At 48.0% G+C, this 6079-nt stretch overlaps 1 long non-coding RNA gene across 2 annotated transcripts; it reads left to right on the top strand.

The window, feature by feature from the left end:
* Positions 1-214: 214 nt before the first annotated feature.
* On the top strand, positions 215-4077 carry LOC140695880 (uncharacterized). Of its 2 annotated transcripts, none has more exons than XR_012071717.1 (3): positions 215-491; positions 2045-2440; positions 3774-4077. It is a non-coding gene; the product is annotated as an uncharacterized lncRNA (long non-coding RNA). The 2 variants fall into 2 exon arrangements; XR_012071718.1 differs by lacking the exon at positions 3774-4077 and adding an exon at positions 2786-3100.
* Positions 4078-6079: the final 2002 nt, after the last annotated feature.

Genomic DNA, 6079 nt, shown 5'->3' with positions numbered 1-6079 from the left:
CCTTGCCTCTGTCTACCCGCCACCCCCCCCCCCATCATCCCAACCAATTCTCCTACCCTGGACACCACGTTACTCAACCAGGCCAATAAAGAAGACTTCCGCCAGAACAGCTGGTAAAGATGTGAGCACGAGTTGCTGCTGGTGACCATCTCATCACAATGAGACTAGAACATGCCTCGGAATAAAGCCAGCCCAGAGCCAAGCAGAGCTGAGAACAAGCCCTGTAGCCCTATTGTGTGAGCACCAGGATCCAGCTGTACCTGAACTTCTCACCTACGTGAACCTCTCGATGCATTTTTTTTTTTTTTGACTCAGTCAAGTTTGAGACAGAGTTCCTCTAACTTGCAGGAGGGACAAAAGTAGACCCGTCAGGAGGCTACTCCAGGTCGGGAGAGCAGGACTGAAGACTTCCAGCAAACAGCGTCCAGAGTTTTGGAGCAAGTGATTACGCTGAGAAGCATGGCCATCGGTATTCTGTACCCCATCCTCAGGTCAAGTTCCCCTGATGCGAGAGGCACCCACACTTGGCACGTGCTCCCTCGCTCTGCCTGCATTGCTCCCATTTTCTGGGTCTCAGCTCCAACGACCTTCTCAGAGTGGCTTCCCAGAAACCTGCCCAAGGGGACTCCACCCGTCCTTTTCTATCCTATCCCCTTGCTCGCCCCTTCACAGCATATGCCCCCACAGTCCAAATATCTTGCTTGCTTATTTGTTTATCCCTTTGGCCTGTCTCCCCCCGGGGAAGGGGGGTCAGCTTGCGGAGGACGGGGACCGAGTCTGTCCTATTCAGCATCTCTAACGGCTGTAACTCCCACTCTGAAACCCCGCAGGTGCTCACATAATACAAGCTGACCACCTTTCAACCCATAAGCCCTCTCCTGACAATTTATTCCCCCCAAATACTTGAAGGAAATGCTTTAAATCGTAGAGACACAAAGAGCCATTGCAAACAAAACTTCAGAAACAGAAGTCTTGAGCGGGGGAGGGTATAGCTCCGGGACAGAGTGTATGTCTCCGGGGTTCAAGCTCCAGTACTTCCATTAAAAAAAAAAAAAATGAATGAATAAATGAAAACTAATTACTCCCCCCACCAAAAAAAAAGAAAGACAGAAATAGAGGTCTTTAAGTGAACAGTGCCCTGTCCACAGGTGGTTACTGAAGTCTGAGAAAATTATGAGGAAGATTTTTAAAAAGTCCCCAAATAATGTCAAGTGATAAAGAAAGGATAAAACATTGTATAAATTGCACCTGTTTTTAAAAATGAATATATACCTGTAATCGAAATCTAAACACACACAGATAAGGACAGGAAGGGAGGTGCAAAAATAAACAGGTGATGTGGAAGGTGTGTGGACCCAGGGTTTTATTTTTCTGTTTTTTTAATCATGCTTCTTATTTCCTTACGAGTGGATTTAACAATAAACAGACAACGGGGAGTTGTGCAGAACGACCTGACTCAGAATAAAATGCTGGAAGATGTCGGGCTGTAGGACAAATGCCAACCCCAGAGTTCTGGGAAATTTACGTGGGACCCTGGATTTAGAAGTGCCCAGCCCTGGTCTGGTATAAATGTTCATCCCATGAAACTGAATAATGATAATGATAATTAAGACAATAATTCGATAAAACTACAATAAAAGCATAATGCTGGTAAATACTCTAACCTGTGGATAAGGGAATGGGCTCCAGCACTGTCTGTGCGATGCTGGGGAAAATATTTAATGTCTAGGAGACTCAGTTTCCCTGTATGTAAAAGGCGATCCTGTATGCACCCACCTTGCAGAGTCCTTTTCAAGCTTCCTTGAACACAGCAGGTGCTCAGAAGACATCCTCCCCATCACCACCGTCACTCAGCAGTAAGAGCTGCGAGGAACAAAGCTCCCATCAGACCTGTATTATTCTGTCCCTTGATCTGAGGCTGACAACCCCCTTTATTGTCCTTACTGGGTGCAGGGAAAAGGGCTTCAATGGGCAAAGACATATACAAAGAAATGAATCACTGATCCTTCCAGAGAGGGGAATTTTTTATTATTATTATTCCTAGGTCACATCAAAAGAGCACTGAATAGCTGTAAAATGATCTGCCACCACTTATTGGCTACCCTCTGGCTGCCGAGTCCGGGAGGCCTAAGTCATCTTCCTTCTCTTCTGACGCTTGCTGTGTCCCTGAGCTCTGGGATCCCGCGAAGTGGCAAACGCAGCCTGTGCCCACGAGGAGCTGTCTCTCAAGTTACAGAGAAGGGTCGGGAGCCACTGGAGGAGCAGGACGGCTCCACACGCAGTACATCACTGTCGAGCCGCCGAGAGTCGGACCGCGATCTAATCCATCCTGGGTTCCCGGGCCTCACCCTCTCAGTGTGGCTCTCTCCTGCTTTTCCTGTCCTGACCCCAAGCACCTTAGAGCAGACCCTGGACATCCCCCTCTTCGCGAAAGGAGCAGGTATAGAGTCAAACTTGTCTGTTTAAATCCTAGCCCCGCCTCTGCCTAGCTGGGTGACTTCGAGCAATTTATTTAAAGTCCCTGAGGCTGTTTCCTGAGGGGGCTCTTGGGAGGAGTAAGGAAGATTTGGGGATGGGGACGTACTCTGTGTCAAAAGTGGCAGGTGGTAGTGGCAGCAGGAGTAATAGTACAAAGACGAGAGAGAGGACATTAGAAGCCAGTTAGGGAGTTACCATAAATGGGAGAACAAAAAAAAAAAAAAAAGGAAGAGAGGGAGGGGGAGGGAGGAATCCGGCCGTGTGCATCCCCAGCAGAAACCCATCCAGTCGATTCTTTCACTGATAGGATGAAGTCCTGTAAACACCCACGCGAGGCGCTCCGAGGTGCATCTCTCCCAGCCGCCCCTCTGGCTGCTCTCTTAGCACTTGGACATTCTGTTCCAGTCATGCTGAAATCCTCACTGCTGCCCCAAATCGTCATGACCTCTCGTGCCTGGGCTGGGAGCCCCACCTCTGTGCTCCCTCAGAGCCAGTGTATCTCGCTAGGGAGACACTTAGACACGGAGCCTTCAGGGGATGCCTAGCTGTCAGTCTTCCCTACCAGTTCCTGAGTCCTCTGCAGACTAGCGTCTGATTCATTTGGGTGTCCCTTGTACTTCTGGCTGAGCCCAACCTGTGTCATACAGAATGGAAATATAATAAACCATTCATTGTGTGGGAGAAACAATACTGGTGAAAGGTACAAAGAAGAGAGTAAGCAATTGTCAGGGGGTCTAGAGCATGCGCTCTGCATTTACCAAGAAGCCTTGTTCCTTGCAACCAGCTCTGGCCCTGCTAGGCAGGGTGGAGTCAAATCTCCTGCCTCCCACCCCTACGGATGCCCCTACAATGAGCACAGACACTCCATCTCTCTACCTTGCTGGTCACCCTTGCCTAAGTGGGAAGGAAAGCGGAATGAACAGCACGTTTGCACGTGGCCAACGTCACCATCCCTCATACCCCAAAGACCCTTCAACCACTCTTGCTGAGCCTTGACATGCAGGGATGGAGGTAAGGGATGGGGAAGAAGGGCAGGATCCTAATGGGGCACTCCTCTGAGAAGCCAAAACACCAAACAAAGACCCGTGTCCTGGGAATGACACTGTCACAAGAAGCCTCATCACTAGCTCATTACACAAAACCAGATTTATTCCCCCAACTCATGGCTTCATTTTTCCACAGCAAGCAGTCACAAGCTCAAAGCCTTCAGCGCTTGTTATGATTACCCCAGTCCACCCGCAAAGACATTGCTCTGAAGATTAGATTTATGTGTTATCTCCTACAATGTGTTGCAGATAAGGCGGCAAGAGCCAGTTAAAGGACACTGGAACACGTGCAGAAGATTGAAGACTATCACCACAGTGAGCGGGGCGGGACATGAACGGAACAGATGCCCACCTGAGTACCAGTAACCACTCTACATAAATGACCTGAGACCCAAGTATATCGTGGACAGCTAACTCTTTCATGCCTCAATGTGTAGATTTTTATTTTTTTAACTATGTAAGGAGAAGATGTGGCCATGACATTTCCCACTGTGATGCTTCTGCTGGCCAGCTCGATGGACACCTTTATTAAATGCAATGCCATAAAAACCTAGATGTACTAACAACAGTTGAAACAGATCTCTCCTTCCCTGACACATCTCAGGTGACCTAAAAATACTGAAGTGACACATTTGTGGTCTCTGAGGTATTGAGAATCCTATAAGGGAGTCTGGAATGTAGAGCAACCGGAGTGTTTGTCAATTAGAACGTGACTTCACCACAGGCAGGCGCCTGTCTCCATCATGTTTCCACGGGCTGGCATCTGGGAGGAACGCAGCTGGTTCAAATGCATGAATGAATGAATGAAAGAGTCGGGGGACTGGATCGTTTTCAAATAAGAGCCGGGTTATCGCTTGGATTCACTGTGAAAATGTAAAGCCAAATTTAACCCATTGGCCAAGCACTCACAGTTTAAAGAACATATATTAATTACTTAGGGTGTTTTTAACAGCAAAGAACAAGCCACCCAATTTAAACCAGCTTAAAGAGTTAGGAAAAGCATGATCTCAGATTCAACAACTACAGGGTTTCAGGTAAGTTATAGAACAGGCGCCTCCCACCAACACACACTCTGATCCCCAAGCGCCCATTAAAGTAAGTCCTCAGCTTCATCCACAGGTAGACAGTCTCACTGAGCCCAGAGTGACCACACAAGGCAGGCGCAGGTCAGGGCACATGTCTCAGTGAGGCTTCTCCCGGACTTCTGATGACACTTCAAGGGCTATGTCATGGTTAGTCATCAGACAACTTCTCTAGAAGTTTACCCTAACACCTATGACTTCTGTTTAAGAGAGTATTCAACCAGTCATGAGTCCATTCCTTCACCTGCAGGAAGAAAGCAGCATCTGTGCCCAGGAATCCTCAAACATCACTCTGCTTTCAGCATTACCAGATACCAGAAAATCCCTTTCCTCGCATTTTATTTGAGAATTTTGACACACGATGCTAGCACAATGATTTCAAATCCATTTTTCCCAATTCAGGTGACGTGAAAGTTAAAGGTAGGGTGAGTTTAGGGTTGATTTGACAACTTCATCAAGAACCCAGAATATTTCCATGTCTCAGTTTATCAGCTGTGTTCCCAGACTGATTCCCCTCATGGTCACAGGAGGGCTGCCACAGTTCCAGGCATCACATCTCAACAGGAAAACATCCAGAGGCAGAAAAGAGATGGAATCTTCCTGTTTCCCCTTTCGAAGAGTTGAAGAAAACTTTTCCAGATGCCTCTCATCAGCTCCCCACTTTCAATCTAGCTCTTAGGCAACAATAGATGACACAGACGCCCTAAAGTCCATTGCTGATGAGGGAAAATGGGGTGACTGTAACTAATTAAATTAATTGTAATTCACCTTTGAGCTGGAGATAAACACCTTCCATAACCAAACTGGGGTCGTGTTAGCAGAGACAAAAGGGGCAGTAGGCAAAGTCCTGGCAACTCACAGAATGTTTCCCATCAGCAGAGATCTTCCCAGTTTGAAGCTGTCTGGGTTCCAGAGGTCTTTTCAGGCAGGGAAGCTGTGGAAGGGAAGGGCTGAGGCACATGGGTCACCCATGGTGTTTGCTCCTGGCTCCTCTGGGGGCCTCTACAAAGTGGGGGCTGGGAGGGTGGAGATGTGCTGGCATGATGATTTATGGCCCTGCCACCCGCACTGTCTATCTGCCACTTCCTGAGCCTTCCAAATCTCAGAGGACACAATAGGAAAAAACACAGTCAGGGTAACAGAGCAAAAGGAGCCACTTTATTGAGTACCTACTAAACACAAAGGATTTTTTTTTGCACACCAGATCATTTCATTCTCACGGTAACTGCCATCTAAGTGTCACTGGCACTCTGTCATAAACGCTCTGAGGCGTGATTAAATGACGTGCGGACATCCCACACCTAGAAAGTGGCAGAGCCAAGACTCCAGCTCCAAGCTGCCTGATGCTGCAACCTGCAGCCTTTGAATGCAGGCATGTCACTCCCCAGGGCAGATGGAGCACCAAGCCACTAGTGATGAGAGATGCACCGGAAATCATGGAGTCCGCGTAGGAGTGTCGTCAGAAAAGCTGAA

The sequence above is a fragment of the Vicugna pacos genome, chromosome 4, assembly GCF_048564905.1.
Source record: "Vicugna pacos chromosome 4, VicPac4, whole genome shotgun sequence".
Taxonomy (NCBI): Eukaryota; Metazoa; Chordata; class Mammalia; order Artiodactyla; family Camelidae; genus Vicugna; species Vicugna pacos.
Note: the sequence above shows the minus strand (reverse complement) of the source record. Positions and strands in the feature narration are given on the sequence as shown.